Raw genomic sequence first — 20,083 nt, 5'->3', positions numbered from 1 at the left:
AGCATATTACTCTCCAGAAGAACTTTCTCTGCTTATACAAATGTTCTAAATCTGCACTAATGACAGCCACAAGCTACAGAGCTAAGGAACACCTAGAAATGCAGCTGGTACACTGAGGGACTATTTATTTTATTTTAATTCAGTTTAAATTTATATAGATACAAGTGGCTAATGCCTACCACATTGGACACTGCAGATTAAGAGACTTTACATTAAGTAAGACTTCCAACTTATATTTAAAATTCTGGGGGAAAAAATCTGAGAATTTGTCAACACTCAGTCCACATTCCTGCAAAGTAACAAGTGGCTGGAGCTAAAAAGCTGTACCTGCTTTAGACAGAGCATGAACCTGTCAGTTTGCAACAGTCCCCACCACTCCCTATTCTCTCACACCCACTCACCCTCTCATTTATATTCCCTGCCAGGCCTCTAGAAGCATCTGAATTCAAAACCCTGATTTGTGTGGTTTCCTTTAAACAACATCTCTTTAGTCAGTTTAGCCAAATGAACCCTTCAAAATCAGGCCTAAATGCCCCCTCGACCTACAGAATACTGTTAACATAACACAGTCCAAGGTTATTTCTTCTTCCTCTGAACTCCAATAAACACTTGTCTCATAATGCATTTAACACTAATCCCAAATGGACTCAGAATTACTCTTTCAGGTTCTTCAATTTTCTCCAGACTCTAAGTTCTAGGTGGCTGTGACTCTGCTTTATGTGTGTATATTTCCAATAAAATCTTGGCTGGCACAGAACTCTGATCAAAGAAGGCTCTCAGCAGCCATTTCACTGAAGAGTGAGAGGATTCCAATGTCCCACCTCTCTTCCTCTCTGAAAAGCCCCAACCTGATGGACCATCGGCCTTTTTTAACCCAAGTGTCACCCTATTTTTTCCCTCTGCATCAGTGTTGCAGGGAGGAAGTGATCATGCTTCAGTAATAGCAGGCTCTGGGGAGCTGCATGAAAGGACAGACCTGCAGCTTTTAAAGTATGAAAGTTTTACTGATTTCCCCACTTCTAACATTGTTAAAAAACATGGGCCTGTCCACTCCTAGCAACTTGCCCTAAGAATGCAGGAGCCCAGTTTGAAAAAAACATATGCACCCCTAAGTTTATTGCAGCACTATTTACAATAGCCAAGAAATGGAAACAACCTAAGTGCATCCATCAATAGATGAATGGATGAAGAACATGTGGTACATATACACAATGGAATATTATTCAGCCATAAGAAGAAAACCAATCCTCCCATTTGCAACAACATGGATGGAGCTAGAGGGTATTATGCTCAGTGAAATAAGCCAGGTGGAGAAAGACAAGTACCGAATGATTTCACTCATCTGTGGAGTGTAAGAACAAAGCAAAAACTGAAGGAACAAAACAGCAGCAGACTCACAGAACCCAAGAATGGACTAACAGTTACCAAAGGGAAAGGGACTGGGGAGGAAGGGTGGGAAGGGAGGTATAAGGGGGGAAAGGGCATTACGATTGGCACACATAATGTAGTGGGTGGGCACATGGGAAAGGCAGTATATAGAGAAGACAAGTAATGACTCTAGCATCTTACTATGCTGATGGACAGTGACTGTAATGGGGTATGTGGGGGGAGGAGTCTAATAACCATAATGTTGTTTAAGTAATTGTACATTAATGATACAAAAAAAAAACTTCATAACAACAGAAAAAAAACATACACCTGTTTCGCTTGGCCTACAGTGCTCGTTAAAAATGGATCAGCCACTGACATTTTTTAATGGAGACATTTCAACGAAATATGTGGATTTCTGGCTTCTCTTAAAAATTACCAGATTTGATATTCCCTGATAGTTATCAATGAGAGAGCTGACAGATGGTGCCATCTCTGGAGAAGGCTGTGGCCTCCAGTCCACACAGTCCTCACTTATCTTCCTGCCAGGCCCCTATAATAATCATTATCATAATAGTAAGAGTAGACGCAAACATTTACCAAGGCTTTATCATATACCAGGCCCTACTCTAACCATGTATATATCATCTCATTTAATTCCCACAATGCCCCTTTGAGGCTATATGTAATATTATTAACCCTATTTTATGGATTAGGTAAAGTCTAGAGAAGTTAAGTAACTTACCCCAAATCAAGGTCATGATTCACCCCCAGGTAGACTGACTTCAAAGCCCTCACACATAACCACTCCACTGTGTTGTAATTCCACACTTGAGGCAGGGACTCCTGTGTAATACTCTGCAACCACTTTTTTAAACTGACCAGTCAAGGAAGACTCCCTCCTCTGGCCATCCAACCAATATAATCTTTACCAGAAGTTTAACTCATTTCCTCTGATGCCTCATGAAAAGAGCAGATTTAAAGCTTACATTGTGAAAGACAAAAACATGGAGCGATCAGAAGCCTCTGACTGTACTTCCCAGGAAATTTTCTTACACAAAATAAACTAAACGAAGAAAATAGACACCAAAGTTTCTCACTCTAAAAGCTGATCCTAACAGAAGGTGCAAATAAGCACTAAAACCTAGAGGAGCAGTTTTCATGGTGAGGTGGACGGCAATGTGGGGAGCACCCAGGTCTTCAAGAGTCTTTCAGGAAGTCGATGAGGTCAAAACTATTTTCATAAAAATATCTGCCTTTTTCATTCTCAGGGATACCTTGCAGAGGCTACAGGACATATCCAAAGAGGCGGAATGCAAAAGCAGTTATAAGAAACAACTGTAAAACAATGCTATTATTCTCACTAAATTTTTTCTTTTCTGAAACAGTCTCTTAATAAAAATGTCAATTTTATTAACATAGAACGGTCTACTATTGCTATTTAAAAATGAACTGAATAGAAATACCATTTCACCCAGGAATTCCACCTCTACTAATTTACCCTAAGAATGCAGCAGCCCAGTTTGAAAAAGACAGATGCACCCCTATGTTTATTGCAGCACTATTTACAATAACCAAGAAACAGAAGCAACCTAAGTGTGTCCATCAGTAGATGAATGGATGAAGAACATGTGGTTCCTATACACAATGGAATATTATTCAGCCATAAGAAGAAACCAAATCCTCCCATTTGCAACAACATGGATGGAGCTAGAGGGTATTATGCTCAGTGAAATAAGCCAGACGGAGAAAGACAAGTACCAAATGATCTCACTCATATGTGGAGTGTAAGAACAAAGCAAAAACTGAAGGAACAAAACAGCAGCAGAATCACAGAACCCAAGAATGGACTAACAGTTTAACAAAGGGAAAGGGACAGGGGAGGATGGGTGGGAAGGGAGGGATAACAGGGCGAGGGGGAGGGAAGAAAGGGGGAAACTAAGATTTGCATGTATAATGTGGGGGGAGGGCTGTGCAACACAGAGAAGACAAGTAGTGACTATACAGCATCTTACTACGCTGATGGACAGTGACTGCAATGGGGTTTATTGGGGGGACTTGGTGAAGGGGGAGTCTAGTAAACATAATGTTCCTCATGTAATTGTAGATTATGATCCAAAAAAAAAAGAATTAATAAATATTGTTAAAGTTTATTAGTTTAAACTTGTAATGCAGCAAATATCACCAGATAGAGTTCACAGGCAGAACGCCTCTTTGGGGTCTTCCATAATTTTTAAGTGTAGACAAGCCCTAAGCTCAAGAAGTTTGAGAACTTCAGTCCTAAAGAGAACAAGTCCTGCACATACGCATGTGCACAGGGGGATATGTATCTGTGTGACTGTGTCTGACACACAAAGAAACCCTAAACCAAAAATTCAAAACTGGCAGCCAGCAGACATGTTTTGTGAGGGGCCTACACTGTCTTTAAATATTTATTAAATTCATTGTCAGCATTTCTAAAGAGCAAAAGGTTTCACACAGAGACGGTGTTCTGGTCTCTTCACCAAAAAAAAAAAAGAAATAGGTTCTGCAAAGTAAAACAGAAGGAACAAAACAGCACGACACTCATGGACACTGACGGGAGACTAGTGGTTACCAAGGAGGAGGGGATGGGGCCAGTGTGGTGGTGACGTTGGGGGGTGGCGGGGGTGCGATAGGGGGATAAAGGGGCCCAGTAATTTGCAGTCACAATGTTAGGTGGTCTCAGGGACTGCTGAATCACCGTAATGTACATCTGAAACCAATATAAGACTGTATATCAACGATACTTTAAAAAAATCAAGTTCTCGCAACACTGTCCTGGCATTTCTATGTGGCCATTTGCATTGACTAGTGTCGCTTAGGGCGCAGTCTGGTTGATCACACTCAGGGCCTGTAGGTATCTGAAGTTGCTAGCCTGGGCTAGAGAAGGAAAAAGCATTTTTTCATAAACAATGAAACATAAGCCAGTCTAATAAATGTCTGCATTCCTCCAGAGAGGTCAACATGCACAATAAATAACCCCTTTCCTTATCTGATTTCCCAAACAGCAATTTTGTAATGATCTCACCACTGCTACAGAGACTGTTGGAGGGATCAGAAACACTTCTGAGAAAGAAAGGAATCAACGGAGGAAGGCGGGAAACTCACCGGAAGAGCAAGTGACGGATCCTCCAGGGAACAGGAGGGCCCAGGTCAGGACCCACAGGGACAGCAACGGTCAGACCACTGGGTATTGCCTCCTGGAACGCCGGGTGGTAAATTCAGGATTCGTCCAACTTCTTTTGTCCTGAAGAGCAGGTGCTGGAAAGGAAGGGGACAATTCAGAACTTGGGTCCCCAAGGAAGCAAGGACACTGGTGAGAAATTGGAGGAGATGGCCACTTTTAGAAGAAACGAAGCAATAGCAAAACGGAGAGATCTAGGTGGGAAAAAGGGTTTTGTTAAGAAAAAGTTTTTTCCTCCTTTCCTATCTCCCCTCTCTGGGGAGGGACCTGGGGGATTCTGCTGGGACAAGCCTAACTGGGGTAGAACTGGTGATCAAGAGAGATTTTTGTTGCAGAGATGGGGAAGAGGGTTGGGAAAACAAATATCAGATGAAAGAGAAACTGGGAATGAATTGTTTGTTAATGAGTTGGAAAGACATACCAAAAAATCCTTGATGGAAAGGAAGGGCTTTTGCTGGAAAGCGATTCTGGATAGAAAAAAAAAAATCTGTGAAGAAAGGAAGATATTTTTTGCTCTAAATTCCTAAAAGGAGGGGGAGGGGCGTAGTCAAGAAATGAGAAGATTTTTGTTTTTGCTGGAAGATCCTAAAAACAAACAAACCTGGATCCCCAAGGTGAGGAGGACTCTTCAGGAGGAAAGATAATTTTTAGCAGAACGAACCTGGAAGTGGGGGGCGGCGAATCCAAGGCCAAGATGCAGAAAGGGCGGAGGTCGGGGCAGGGCCCCAGGTACGAGCTGGAGAGCTGCGAGGGGGCAGTTGGGGCCTGGGAGACGGCGCAGGTAAGAAAAGGGGTGCAGTGGCCAGCGGCCGCGGAGTCTTCTCCAAGGGAGAAGGGGCTGCGGGGTGCAGCGAGGCCCAGAGCCGTTGGGAGGGCAGACACTGCGTGCGTGACGCGGGGTGAGGGGCGCCCACGGCGCCCCCTGCGCCCTTCGAAACGGAGATAGGCCCCCTCAAAAAGCAATGTATCAACAAATTAGAACAGGTTCTAAAGGGGTAAGAGGCTGAAAATGACGAAGGAGCAGGAATGGGGATAGGAAGAGAGGCGGCCGGGACGGCAGCAACCGGGTTTTACCCGCTTCCGGGGGTCGCGCGCCGGGCCTCGCGGCTCTCCCAGCGTCCCCCGGTCTCCACAGCGCTGCCCGCCGGCCGGGCACGCTCGCGCAGCCGGGCCTGCCCCCGGGGCATCTTTTGAGCTCAGCCGCGACGCGGGCACGCGTGCGCGGCAGCGGCCGCGGCCGCCTTGCCCGGCCCGGAGCATCCTCGCGCGCACCTTGCGACGCCCAGGCTCCCCGCGCGTGCGGCTCGGCGGGGCGGCCTCGGCGGCTTTTCATCCAACTCAGAGGGGCGGGGCCCGGGCGGGGCCTCCGGCGGGGCGGGGCTCAGCGCGGTTAGGCGCCCGGCGGCGGACGGGAAGGGAGGCGGTTGGTCGGGAGAAGGCAGAACCGGGTTAGGAGCCGCCGCGGGACGGCCTGGAACGCGCTGATGCGGAGCTCGCGCCCGTGCGTGCCGCTGGGAGCTGCAGTCCCCGCGAGGAGGGCTTGGGGAGTAGGCGCCCGTCCCGCAGGGCTGTGGGGCTCAGCGAGGCAGCCCCACGTGCTCTTCAGGAGGCGGCAGCGGACCACGAGCCCCCAGGCCTGCCCTTCGGGGCCTTGGGAAGGCGCGGGGCTGGAGAACCCCTAAGGGGGCGGGGCGCTAGCTCACCCTCCTTCCCTCGAGCTAACCCTGAGCCATGTGTGGGTCTGGGTCTGTGCTGAGCAGCGTTGAGGGACATAGTGAGACGGGAAGAACTATGGCCCGGTCGCGTCAAGGAGTTTGCTCCGCGGCCGCAGGCGCGGCCGCCTTGCCCGGCCCGGAGCATCCTCGCGCGCACCCTGCGAGGCCCGGGCTCCCCGCGCGTGCGGCTCGGCGGGGCGGCCTCGGCGGCTTTTCGTCCAACGCAGAGGGGCGGGGCCTCCGGCGGGGCGGGGCTCAGCGCGGTTAGGCGCCCGGCGGCGGACGGGAAGGGAGGAGGTTGGTCGGGAGAAGGCAGAGCCGGGTTAGGAGCCGCCGCGGGACGCCCTGGAACGCGCTGATGCGGAGCTCGCGCCCGTGCGTGCCGCTGGGAGCTGCAGTCCCCGCGAGGAGGGCTTGGGGAGTAGGCGCCCGTCCCGCAGGGCTGTGGGGCTCAGCGAGGCAGCCCCACGTGCTCTTCAGGAGGCGGCAGCGGACCACGAGCCCCCAGGCCTGCCCTTCGGGGCCTTGGGAAGGCGCAGGGCTGGAGAACCCCTAAGGGGGCGGGGCGCGAGCTCACCCTCCTTCCCTTGAGCAAACCCTGAGCCATGTGTGGGTCTGGGCCTGTGCTGAGCAGCGTTGAGGGACAGACAGAAACCGGGAAAAGCAATGGCCCGGTCTGGTCAAGGACATAGGGATTCATTCCTTAGAAATCCAACACAGGAAATCTACGGAGACAACGTATAGTCGTTGCCTTGGGATGGGATGGGGATGGACTGTAAAGGAGCATGAGGGGATCCGATTGGGGTGATGCAAATATTCTAAAAGGGACGTTGACGGTTGGACAATCTGGTGAATTCACTAAAAATTGTTGGATTATACACTTACAATGGGTGACTTTTATGGAAATTATACCTCAAAGTTTTGTTATTTTCTAAAAATGGATCCCTGCGGTAGACAACAAAAAGAAGGACTGGCATTCTACTTTTGGGTTCCTTAATTCAGCAAATATTGCTTACTGAGCTTCTGTTCTCTGCTGAGGTACAGCAGTGTCTGTACCTCAGAAACAAACGTTCCTGCCTAGGCTTATATTCCAAAACATCACCGTCCAAAAGAAATACAAGCTCCGGGTGTCAGACACAATTTTACATTTCCTAGTAATCAATGTTTACAACAAAGGTTACAGAAAAAGGTGAAGTCAACTTTAATAAACAATTCAACCTGCAATGTTATTTCAACATTTAATCAATACAAAAATTTTAATGGGATAATTTACTTATTTTGGATTCTTTAAAACCTGGTGCATATTTACATTCACAGGACGTCTCAATTCGGACTAGCCACATCATAGCCACATATAGCGAGTGTCTCTGGTACTCCACAGCATACCTCTAGTGGGGGACAGACCAATACCTAATGAACATAACATGGTTATACTTTAAAAAAAAAATAAGGAAAGAGGACAGACTGTCAGAGGATAATTTTTTTTTTTTGGTATCATGAATGTACAATTACTTGAACAACATTATGTTACTAGATTCCCCCCATTATCAAGTCCCCGCCACACACCCCATTGCAGTCATTGTCCACCAGCGTAGTAAGATGCTAGAGTCACTACTACTTGGTTTCTCTGTGCTATACTGCCTTCCCCATGACCCCCCCTACATTATGTGTGCTTATCATAATGCCCGTTTTTCTCCTTTTTCCCCTTACTACTCATCCTCACCAGTCCCTTTCCCTTCAATAATTCTTAGTCCATTCTTGGGTTCTGTGATTCTGCTCCTGTTTTGTTCCTTCAGTTTTTCCTTTGTTCTTATATTCCACAGATGAGTATAATCATTTGATACTTGTCTTTCTCCACCTGGCTTATTTCACTGAGCATAAAACCCTCTAGCTCCATCCATGTTGATGCAAATGGTAAGATTTGTTTTATTCTTATGCCTGAATAATATTCCATTGTGTATATGTCCCACATCTTCTTTATCCATTCAGCTACTGGTGGACACTTAGGTTCCTCCCATTTCTTGGCTATCGTAAGTAGTGCTGCGATAAACATAATGGTGCATGTGTCTTTTTGAAACTGGGCTCGTAAATACTTAGGGTTAATTCCTAACAGTGGCATTCCTGGGTCAAATGATATTTCTACTTTGAGTTTTTGAGGAACCTCCATACTGCTTTCCAAAATGGCTGAACTAGTTTACATTCCCACCAGCAGTGTAGGAGGATTCCCCTTATTCCACATCTTCGCCAACATTTGTTATCGTTTGTCTTTCAGATGTTGGCCATCCCATCTGGTGTGAGGTGATATTTCACCGTGGTTTTAATCTGCATTTCTGTGATGATTAGTGATGTGGAGCACCTTTTCATGTGCCTGTTAGCCATCTGAATTTATTCTTTGGACTGTGTTCAGCTCCTCTGCCCATTTTTGTCATTGGATTATTTGCTTTTTGTTTGTTGAGGTACATGAGCTCTTTGTATATTTTGGATGTTAACCCCTTATTGGATATGTCATTTATGAATATATTCTCCCATACTGTAGGATGCCTTTTTTTCTAATTGTGGTGTCCTTTGCTGTACAGAAGCTTTTTATTGATATAGTCCCACTTGTGCATTTTGGCTTTTGTTTCCCTTCCCCAAGGATATATGTTCATGAAGAAGTTGCACATGTTTATATTCAAGATAGTTTTGCCTATATTTTCTTCTTAGAGTTTTATGGTTTCATGACTTACATTCAGGTCTTTGATCCATGTCGAGTTTACTTTTGTGTATGGAGTTAGACAGTAATCCATTTTCATTCTCTTACATGTAGCTGTCCACTTTTGCCAACACCAGCTGTTGAAGAGGCTGTCATTTCCCCATTGTATGTCCATGGTTCCTTTATTTGACCATATATGCTTGGGTTAATATCTGGATTCCCTATTCTTCTCCACTGGTCTATGGATCTGTTCTAGTGCCAGTACTAAATTGTCTTGATTACTGCAGCTTTGTAGTAGAGCTTGAACTTGGGGAACGAGATACCCCCTGCTTTATTCCTTCTCAGGTTTGCTTTGGCTGTTCCGGGTCTTTTGTGGTTCCATATGAATTTTAGAACTATTTGTTCCAGTTAGTTTAACAATGCTGTCGGTATTTTGACAGGGATTGCATTAAATCTGTAGATTGCTTTAGGCCGAATGGCCATTTTGGCAATATTAATTCTTCCTAGCCAAGAGCATGGGATGAATTTCCATTTATTAGTGTCCTCTTTAATTTCTCTTAAGAGTGTCTTGTAGTTTTCAGAGTTTAGGTCTTTCACTTCCTTGCTAGGTATTTATTCTTTTTGATGCAATTGTGAACGCAAGTGTTTTCCCAATTTTTCTTTCTGCTAGTTCATTGTTAGTATATAGGAATGTAATAGATTTCTGTGTATTAAATTTCTATCCTCATCCGTGATTTTTATCAAATATTTGATCAAACAGCCCAAATTAAGATTTCCCTAACTGTCCTCCATATATCTCACCTTACCCGGTAACGATTAGAGCTGTCACAGGGGCTCATTATATGTAATTGCAAAGAAGGAGAATCTGTTAAGGGTGTCAAACTCACCACCTGGCAAAGCTTCTCCTCTTGGTGTAACCAGATCGCACACAACCAACCCCAGATGGAATCGTGTGCTGGCCAGTGTGCTGTCCTGGGGCCCGCCAGCCAGGTCTCATGCCCAAACACTTATGACGTAAGTGAGCAGGTATGTGACCCCAGTGCTGTTTTGTTAAAAAGTGATCATGGTGTGCAGCCAGGTTTGGGAATCCCTGCTGTGGCTGACCTGTCTTGGGAGTCACATGCTCACAACATTCTCCCTGGGACATCGCTGGGTGAAGCTGCGCCCTTCGTCTTCTGTGCCTCCCACCACTGCCCCGCCTGCAGGCGGACCACCTGATCTTCTCCATAGGTTGGGACAGTGCTTCTCACGCTGGGATCAAGGCTTCTGGGAATCCCAACAGCGCGGCCCGAGAGGCGTCGGGAGGCAGAACGGCCCCCGTCCCCGGCGCCCTCTCTGGGGCCGTCGCTGCTTGGCAAAGACAGGCTGGGGTGAGTGATCAAACCACGCTGGGTGTCCGGGCCGGTGGCCCCAAGGCCCACACCGCCTTTCACCCTCTTGGCTCGTACTCTGGCTCCTTCGCCGTCCCACCTGCGAAGCCTCCTCTCTTCTCCACCCTAGCCTCCGTCTACTTTTACGAACCTTCGGCGCTCGCCCTGGGGACGTCCTCCCGCCCGGCGACCATCCCCTGCGTCAGGGCCGCGCCCAGGGCGCCCGGCGCCCCCTCCCCTGCAGGGCCTGGCGCCCGGGGTCCGAGAACGCGAAACCCTTTGGCCCCCTTCACAAGCCGCAGCACCGCTCCACGCAGCCGGCAGACTGCGCCGGAGCCTGGAAGGCGCTCCCCCAAAGCCCCGGGACTTGGGCAGGAGCGGCGCGCGGGGCGGGGCCTCCCCCAAGCCCGTCCCCCCGGCGAGGGCGGAGGGAGGAGGAGGAGGCGGCGGTGGCGGAAGGGGGGCGCGGAACACAAACCCTGCAAGGTTTATGGTTTTTTTTCTTTTGCATTTAATTAAAAAAACATTTTTTTTCCCCCAAACCAGAGGGGTCCTCCCCGGGGAGGGCGCGGGTCCGGGGCGGCCGGGCCGCGGCGCGGGGCCCCGGCGGGGCCTGGCGGAGGCTGCCGGGCGGCCGCCATGCGCCTTCTGGGTCCTCCCTCTGCAGCCCGTGCGGGGCCGTCTCGGAGACGCCGCGCCGACGGCTGCTCGAACATCAGGGTGAGTTTCTCACAATGTAGCAATTTCTCTTTAAATCTCTTAACTCTCTCTACCTGCGAGTCGGGGCTGTGACAGGGCGCAAAAGCGAGGGGGTGTGGGGGGGGGCCGGAGCCGGGGCCGACCCCCCCCAACACTCACACACTCAGCCCCCCAACCGGGACGCAGCGACCGCTGCCTCCTTTTTCGCTTGGCGCCCACCACCCCCGGCAGCCCCCCACCTCCCGCGTCTCTCCCACCACCACCGCCGCCCCGATCCTGCGGGGACACCCCACCCCTGCTCCCCTGCCCAAAGCCGGCGCCTGGGGCCTCCCCGGTCCTCCCGCCGGCTGCCGGGGATACAATGGAGCGGCGGAAAAACGAGACCTAACGTTCCACGGGGGTGGGGCGGGAGACCCCCCCACGATCGGGGACCCCTCCCCTGGCCGTGCTCCCCGCCTTTCGGTGGAGAAGAGGGCAGTGGGGCCGAGGATGGTGATTTCCCGGCCGGAGGCGGCGAGCCTTCATCTCCCCTTCTCGCCCCTCCCCAAATCCTTCCAGGGGGTGCCGGGGAGATACGGGGCCTCGGGCAGGCTAGGCAGGGATGGATGCGGAAGGAGGCCCCTGGGTCTCCCCTCCCCACCGCCCCTAAACAATATAAGGAGCTGACTTGGTCCCCCACTCCCCAGCACTGAAAGGAGTTGAGCCCCTCCCCCGGTTGCTGGCCACTCCCGGAGGGGGCCGTTACGCGGGGGGAGAGTGGGGGTAAAAGGAGGGAGGTGAGCCTTACCCCTGTCACCTCCCGAGACTTGGGGCGGCCCCCCATCTCCGCCCCCTCGGTCTGGGAATGGGAGGTACCAGGCCCAGCCCGGGCACCGCGCTCGGGTGGTGACCTTTAGACAAAGGCAACCCTTTCCCTGGGGTGAGCCCGGACCAGCCGGGCCCGCGGCCTCCCCAGGCCCCTGCGGAGGGCGGCCAGGCCGCGGGCTCCCGGAGGGAGGGATGGAGGAGGAGGGAGGCGGGATGGAGCCGTCTGGTTTTCCCATCCCTGGCTGCCCTTCGGCTGCTTCCCCGGCTCCTGTCACGGGCGGCCGCGGGGAGACAAGGGAGCGGGGGCTGCCCGGGCCTTGGTCCGCGGCCAGCGGAGAACGGGGCGAGCAGCCGCGGGAGGGCCGGCTCTGGGTCCGCAGCCAGCCGTGATTGGAAGGCACGGCGGCCCCTTCCCTCCGCGCCCCTTTGCTTTGCTTTGTGGTTCTGAGCAGCTGAACTTCCTCGGAGGTGGGGTCAGAGGCCACCGTGTCGGCTGTCGGGGTGGCGGGGGTGCCAGGTCCCAGCCCTCTGGTGTTCCCAGCCCGTGGCCTGCTGTCTGTGCCCAGCCTTCTGTCCTGACAATCAGCCGCTTTTGTCGCACAGCCCTCCAGCAGAGCAGTAGCAGTCCGCGGATGTGCTGTTTCTGCACTGGGGGATGTGTTGGCCTTGCGGTCACACCTCCTTTCCGAGGGTGCTTGTTGGGGAACAGTTTGTGGGACCACCCAAGACTCCAAGGCCTGAGATTTATGATAAGCCCTGTCTGGGTCTTTCAGTCTTTTCTCTCACCTGGGCTGGGGATGGGGGGTGCAGGCACCTCCGACATACCGGGTGCGGGGACAGTGGACAGCTCAGAAACCATCCCTTCCCGTGTGCCCTTGTCCAGTGGGACTTGAGGGGCATGTTTACCTACCCCACCCTCCTCCCTGGCTCCCCCACTCCTACAAGCCGGAAATAACAACATCTGTCTACCCAGTGAGCTTTATGGATTGGCTGATGCTACCTGCATTACGAGTGGCCCCAGCCCAAGTTGGAAACAGTTATTCCCATTTTCCAGACAGGCTAATGGAGGCTCAGAGAGGCTATATGACTTGCCTGGGGTCACACAGCCCCCATTTATACCTTCTCAAGTTTCTCCAGCTCAGCTCAAACTGTCAGGTTCTCCTGTACCCCCTCTGTGGCATTTTGTCCCTTTTGATTTTGTTGACATGGGTCTCAAATAGGGATAATACCTGGAAAAGGTGTTGGATTTTTTTTTTTTTCCCCTGAGTGCTGGTTTTGGGAGGGGTAAGGAGGATCTGGAAGCTTGGCTGAGGGCAGGATCATTGCCCCTGGGGTGGGAGCAGAGTGTTTGCCTACAGAACCTGGGAGCTGGAGGTGGGGAGCCAGGGGACGGAGGGCCCCAGGCTTAGCCGAGCCAGGGCACGGGGGGCACCTGGGAGCGGCCCCACTGTCACCCTCCTCCTTTTCCACTTGAGCTGGAAGCTGGCCCAGCTTGCTGCTGCTGGGAGGGTGGCTGAACTGTGGGGGACCGTTGCGGTCACTCTGCCCTGTCGGCCTCCACAGTGACCTGATGTGGCTGGCGGGGAGCTTTCTCCCCTTGGTCCGGGTGTCAGACCCCCTGGCCCACTCTGTGACCTTAGGCAGGCCATTGACCTCGCTAGTCCTCAGGTTCCTCTGCAGCTGGGCGTAATTAGAGTTCCTTTAACGGGCCTTGAGGTGGGGAAAGTATTATCCAAGCATGTTAACTTTTATTTCTCATTCAGCAGAGGGGATATGGCCTGCTTGTAGGGGTGGGGAGCAGTGTTGGGTGCTGGGCATTTAAGGGGTAGTAGCCACGGCAGGCACCCTGGAGGAATTCCCTGTGCTTTGGGGTGGGAGTGGGGGGCAAAGGGGAGACTGAATAAATCCGCTTTCGTGATAGGCTGCCTTCCAGCTCTCTGAACAGGGCCCTACCCCTTCAGCACTTCTGGTGCTAAATAAACATTTGCAGGGCTGGCTGGGGAAGGCCCAGTAAGGGAGGTGACACAGATGATCTTCCCATTGTACAGATGAGGAAACTGAGTCCAGGGCTGAGAGGGGACTCCAACCCAGATAGCAGGGGCTGGGCGTGGTAGGAGAGGACTCAGTATTTGTCAGCAGAGCTGGAGAGGCAGTGTTTTGAGGGAGCCCCTGTGCCGCCCCTCCCCTGCTGCCTTCTTCTTGATGTGCACCCTCCTGAGATGACAGGCTTAAGTAATAACAATTCCTGGGGGTGGAGTGCAGTGGGGTGGGGTGGGGCAGGAGAAAATGGGCATTAGGAAACACACAGATCTCGAGGGTGAGTGTTTCCTGAAAGTAGGAATTGGTTTTTTTGAGCGGGGAAGCATGAGTAAGGCCCACAGGGGACAGACCTGTACCCTTCCCACCCCCTCCTGCTGACTTCCTTCCCAGAGGCCTCCTGGGCCTTCCCAACCTTCCCTGGGGATGTGGGGTCTTCTCACCAGGCCTGCCCCCAGGCTGTGGAAGGGCCAGGGGGTCAGCACCTGGGGCTGGGCTTCTCGGGAGGGGGGCTGGGGTGAGGGAGTCTCCCTCCCAGGGTCCTGAGGACCACCTTCTAGCCCCCGGCCCAGCCACCAGTGGAGTTCAGGCCAGCGGTCCCAGCTTTCCCCTGTGGTCATTCTGACTCCTGGTCTCAAGAATGCAGAAGGCTGCTGGTGAGGGGAAGGTAATTGGAAACTGGAAAACGTAGCATTCCTTTCTAGCTGGCCCGGGCTTGGAAAGCGCTGAGGGGCTGCCTTTCTCCCTGTCCCACAGCAGGGGAGAGGGTGGGGGCTGCGGTGGTCTCTCCCTGCCCCTTTGGGCCTTCCGCCCCAGGCACCCTCCCTCTTGGTGGAAACAGCAGTTCCCTGAGCTACTGGTCCACGGATGTAAGCCGCCCCCCTCATCAGAGTGATCCCTCCCCACCCCACCTACTCTTCTGTTCATATCTGAGTTTTTCTTCTCTCTTTAAGGTCGGAGGGCCTGTCTGAGGCGGCTCCCCAGAGTAGGATCTGTCACAACAGAGACACATGGGAAATGTTTGGTTGAATTGTCCCCAAGGATTCCCTCCTCATTCCTTCCCTAGAAGTCCCTGCCACCATTAGAGTTTTGTCCCCTCAGACTGAAGCCTTCATGACATGCAAGATCCCCCAGAGGAGTTTTCTAAGGTATTCCTAGTTTGGTGGCAATTAGTTTTGTGTACAAGTTTGTGAATTCACAGTGGCAGGGAATTTTTTCTTTCCGTCATTCCCACCTAAACTTCCTGAGGGCCTACTGTGTGCCAGGGCCCTGGGGCTCAGTTAGGATCCTGGGACCCAGTCCAGGAGGAGGCTAGAGATAAGTTGTCCGCAGGGCTGGATTAGCTGCTGGGCGTTTGATTACTTCTGTCTGGGTGGTCGGGAAGGCTCCAAGGAGGAAGCAGCTTCTTGCTCTCTGTCTCATTCTTGTTTTCCAAGCCATACATGCACGTGGGACAAATTAAAAACCCAAGCATAGTAAGTCTCTCCTTCCACCCCCTTGGCCTCCCTGGCCCCCCCAGTTGGCCTCCCGAGGGGCAGCACCTCAGTCCTGATGTTCTGTGCACACACATTTATCTACCGTGGATGTCTTCAGAAACAGTTCACACGGGCCAGCTCGCTCCGCCCATCGTGCTGCACCTCGCTTTCGTCAGGTCATCTCCCTGGGAGACCCTATTGCACACCCTGTCTTTATCTTGACTGCATGATATTCTGCAGGGTGGCAAACCCTCTCTTACTTAACGTGGGTGTGGAGGCGTTTCCTTGCATGCAGAGCTGGAAGGTACACATCCAGTCTTATCGGGAGGTGGGTATGTCTGTGAGATAAACTCCTGCAAGTGGCATTGCTGGATCAAGAGCCTGCATTGTGTCATTTGGTCTTTCTTGGTACCTTTGCAGCTGTGTCTTGAAGGAAGCTGCTCCCCTCCTGTTCAGCACAGCCAACCTGTCAGTCCCACTGTCTTTACCCTCTTGTGATTTCCTTGCCCTCCTCCTTCCTGCCTGTGGCCTGGGTCATGTGCTTGCCCTTTGGCGTGGAGGTCAAGAGCATGGGCTCTGGAAGCCAACTGTTCGTTGGTCCAAATCCTGGCTCTGCCACTGCTGGCTGAGTGGCTGCAGGCCAGGGGCTTGTGAGCTCTGGGCCTCAGTTTTCCTCTCAACTAAATGGGTTCATCTCACTACCTACTTTTGGAAGGCTGTTGTGAGGCATAAATAACACCCATAACATGCACTGGCAGCCTTGCGAATGTTGGTGTTATCTGTTTAACAGTTCAGGGGGTCACGGACCCCCTGTTTCAGGGCTGTGAACCCCTAATTGGCAGACATGGGAGGTAATGCTGGCTTTTCCACCTAATTGCAGTGTGACCCTGATAAGTGATCCCCTTTTCTGGGTCTCAGTTTCCTTGTCTGTGAAATGGGCTCATGATGGCTCCCTTGTAGGGTCTGGAATGAGACGGTGCTCTCTCCCCCATGCCAGGCTTGCAGTAGGCTTTTGGGAACTTGCAAGCAACTGACGTTGCTGTTGTTTTCATTGCAATGACTGTTCTCCGAGAGACCCATGCTGACTCCTCCACTCCGAAAGGTCCCCACTGCCTACCCGAAAGGCACATGGGGAACAGTGTTGGCATTCTGAACCACAGGGCAGCAGAGGGCACACAGCAGACTGCTCTGGCATCAAGCGTGATAGTGTGACCCTGGGAACAGACAGGGCTTCCCCACTCTGTGCCTAAGTTTCCTCAACCGGGGGAATGAGAATGACAGGAAGCGCACTTCAGACGTGCTCATGGATGTTCAATGCTTAATATGTGCCTAGCATATAGCAAGTGCTCAGGAAAATGTTGGTGGCCATGGTGATGGTGGCCATGCTGATGGTGGCCATGCTGGTGGTCACATTAGTGGCTCTGGTGGGGGGTGGTGATGCTGAGGTGGTGGTGATTATCAGCGAATTAGCGAAGGCTCCCATGGACTCACATCCCCAAGCCCTTACTGCCTCCCCCAAACCCTAGGCAATTAATGTTGGCATTGTAAACAGAGGACAGGGTCCACGGCAGAACCCTGTGGGCTTCAGCTTCCTTCCCTGTATCAGAACTTCCCTTCGGGGTTCCTTGTGAGGCTGAATTGAGTGAAGATGCAAAAAGTCTTGAAGGTGGCCCGGGTGGATCCGGGAGCTGGCAGTGGGGGTTCACTTTGCTTATTGTTATTATTATTATTACTACCTTTTTATCATGGAAATTTAAAAGCACTCACCAGGAGTTGAGAGAACAGCATAATCAGCCCCGTGTACCCATTACTGGCTTTCTGCTGATCTTTTTTGTCCGTTACCCCTCTCCCAACCCCACACTTTTTTTCTCTTGTGGTAGATACCATAAAGCAAATCCAGCCTTCATACTATCTCAACTGTATCATTACTGTGCATACCAATGGTATTGGTTCTGGAGTCCAGAGGCTGTTTCGTCACCTCCGGGATCTGTCATGTTCTGTGGCATTAGGCCCATTTCACAGTCGGGGAAACTGAGGCAGCAGGGAGTGGGTTTTGGTCAGGTTGCCCTCTCTCTGTGCCCCCTTCTTTGGGACCTTGCTGAGGTTGCTGTCTGGGCCACTCAGAACCTCACACCATGGGGGCCGTTTCTGATTACACGGCTTTGGGGACTTAACACCTGCGGTGTTCAGTGTGGGTGTAGATGCTGCTGTTCTGTGCAGAAATCGTCCAGGTAAAGGGTGAGCTGGAGAAGTTTGGCCAGCAGTAGGGGGATGGATGGGATGACCCCCAGAGGTAAGGGGTACCTGGGTCAGCCTCCCGGGTTCCAGTCTTCTTTCTGCCCCTTCTAACCTTGTGATGTGGAGGCAAGTTATTTCCCTTCTCTAATCCCAGGTTAGAAAACCAGAAGTACAAGAATAGTAACAGATGTTTCTTTCGAGAGCCTTTGTGTCAATAATGTGAGGTCCTGCATGGACAAGTGTTTTGCGAGTGCCTGGCTCAGCCTAAGCGCTCAGCAGGAGGTGGCAGTCATCGGGGCTGTTGTTCTCAGCTCTGTGTTAAGTGTGTGCTCCAACGGGAAAGGTACTTTTTGTGGGTAAGAGGGTCGGAGGCAGGGCTGATGCCCCTGGAGCCACCATCCCCTCTTCTCACCCACTCTGTCCTTCTCTACTAACCCTTCAAAGTGCTTCTTGTGCTTGGAGGGGCAGGCAGGGGCTGACCTCTTGGTGACCCCCATCCTGCCTCCTGTGTCCCCTCTGTCCCAGTCTGGCAACCTTGGCAGCACTGTGAGGGGGAATTCTGCAGCTGCAGGACCCTTGTTAATGACCCCTGGGGCCCTGGAAGGACCTCCCAGTGCCCTCTGTAGCTTGGAGGTGAAGGGGGACTCATTCCTCCAGGGTGCCCCCTGGCGAGAGCTCCCTGGAGTCCCCTTTCCAGGGGGTGGGTGCTGCCTTTTGTCCACTGTGTGGTTGCCGGGCAGATGGATGCCCACCGCCCCTGCCTCACAGGGTGGTGGTGACAGTTTGCTGGACTATAACTTCCCTCCTGCCCTTCATGGTGCCTCTGCCATCTTCACACATGGTGCCCCCAGGCTAGGTGGGGGCGGGGACCACCTGGAAGAGTTCTTAGCTCTTTACCCTCCCCTGCTGGGCTCCCTCCAGCCTTGCAAGCTCTTGCCACGCATGTTCTCATTGCAGAGTGTGCCCAGTGACCTCTCACTTGTGCACAGTGCCCCTAGTTTCACGGAATGTGTGTATGTGATTCCCCACATCATCTTACTGAAGTGTAACTTACGTACAATCAAGTGCACAGAGTTCTAAGTGTGCATTTTGATGAGTCTTGACAAACATGGCCACCTGCATAACCCACACCCCTATCAAGATCCAGAATGTTCACCTCGTGCCCAGAGGTGCCCCTTCTAACCTTGTGATGTGGAGGCAAGTTATTTCCCTTCTCTAATCCCAGGTTAGAGAACCAGCAGTACAAGAATAATAACAGATGTTTCTTTCGAGAACGTTTGTGTCAATCATGTGAGGTGCTGCGTGGACAAGTGTACCTGGGTCAGCCTCCCTGGTTCCAGTCTTCTTTCTGCCCCTGAGCCAGGCACTGGGACAGAGGGGACACAGGAGGCGGGAGGGAGGTCACCAAGAAGTGAGGTCCCGGCTGCTTCACTGGATTCAAAACCGCGGGAGAGAAAGTACGCCCCATGTTCTCAGCTCCTGGTGTGCAGCAGGAGCCTTGTGGGTGATTGTTGACTGGCTGGGGTAGTACTGGGTTGAGCTCAGGAGTAAAGTTCCCTCACGGGTCAGGAGGCCAGGAGGAGAAGGTGTGAAGGCAGAGGAAAGATTTTGTGCGGTTGGGAAGGAGCTCGGGAGGGCGGCCTGGGGGTGGGGGCGCCCCGTGGTACTACCAGCTGGTGGGGGGTGCATCTCCCCGTCTCGTCCCACCTGGGAGAGGTGCCTTTTACCTCTTTGGGCCCAAGATCTTAAAAGCATGGAGTGGTTCTTAGTTTGGGGGAAGGAGATTTGAATGCTTTTGGGAACCTGCTCAGAACCACAGACCTTTTCCCCGAGAAACATGCGCTTGGCTCTCCATCCCCAGATTTGGCAGAGGGTTTCAGAAGGGCTGTGGACCCATTAAGAACTTTACACAGTCCCCTCGTTCCCCCTGCCAGTCAGCACCCACCCCTTCCATGGTCCGGCTTCTGGCTCAGCATCACTGTGAGATCCAGCTATGTTGCTGAGGGTACCAGGAGGACCTTCCCTTCTGGCATCAAGCAGCCCCTGAGAAAGTTTTTCTGCCTTTCTCTCAGGAGAGAAAGATCTCCCCACTGCCACCCCGTGAAGTCTCATCCTCTTAACACCCTCCTGGGCCCGCTTTGGCCCAGCGATGCACTCGCGGCTCACTGTCCAACCCTCGTAGCCCTGCTGGGATATAGTAGGTCTCCTGTGAGCTCCTCTTCAGTCCTGGCTGCTTCACTGGATTCTAAACCACGGGAGAGAAACAGTGTGCCCCGTGTTCTCAGCTCCGTGTGCAGCAGGAGCCCTGTGGATGATTGTTGACTGGCTGACGGACTGACTGATGGACATATCATAGGGATGGAGAAAGGGGAGTGCAGCCGATGCTGTTCACCTGTTCTGTTTTTGAGAAAGTGACCTGCCTGTTTCCATCTCACCAGAGGTTAAAAATGCCAGTCCCCAGGTCCCACCCATACTTC

The 20,083-nt window shown here is 52.2% G+C and overlaps 1 protein-coding gene and 1 long non-coding RNA gene across 3 annotated transcripts in view; one reads left to right on the top strand and one right to left on the bottom strand.

Annotated features, from left to right (window-relative positions):
• LOC118912399 (zinc finger protein 541-like) overlaps positions 1 to 5,957 on the bottom strand; it is a 31,661-nt gene extending 25,704 nt beyond the window's left edge. Inside the window, exons 1-2 of the mRNA XM_057493311.1 lie at positions 5,648 to 5,957; positions 4,498 to 4,650 (exon numbers count right to left, since the gene is read on the bottom strand). The gene's annotated coding sequence lies outside the window, so the exon portion shown is untranslated. The remainder of the gene's footprint in view (positions 1 to 4,497; positions 4,651 to 5,647) is intronic.
• A 4,086-nt stretch (positions 5,958 to 10,043) lies between these two features.
• Positions 10,044 to 20,083, top strand: part of LOC130680902 (uncharacterized) — a 107,228-nt gene continuing 97,188 nt past the window's right edge. Inside the window, exon 1 of one of the 2 annotated variants that reach the window (XR_008993927.1) lies at positions 10,044 to 11,070. This is a non-coding gene — a long non-coding RNA (uncharacterized LOC130680902). The remainder of the gene's footprint in view (positions 11,071 to 20,083) is intronic. The other variant, XR_008993928.1, reaches the window with a different exon arrangement.

The sequence above is a fragment of the Manis pentadactyla genome, chromosome 15 (assembly GCF_030020395.1).
Source record: "Manis pentadactyla isolate mManPen7 chromosome 15, mManPen7.hap1, whole genome shotgun sequence".
In the NCBI taxonomy this organism is placed as follows: Eukaryota; Metazoa; Chordata; class Mammalia; order Pholidota; family Manidae; genus Manis; species Manis pentadactyla.
This window is presented reverse-complemented; position numbering and strand designations above follow the sequence as displayed.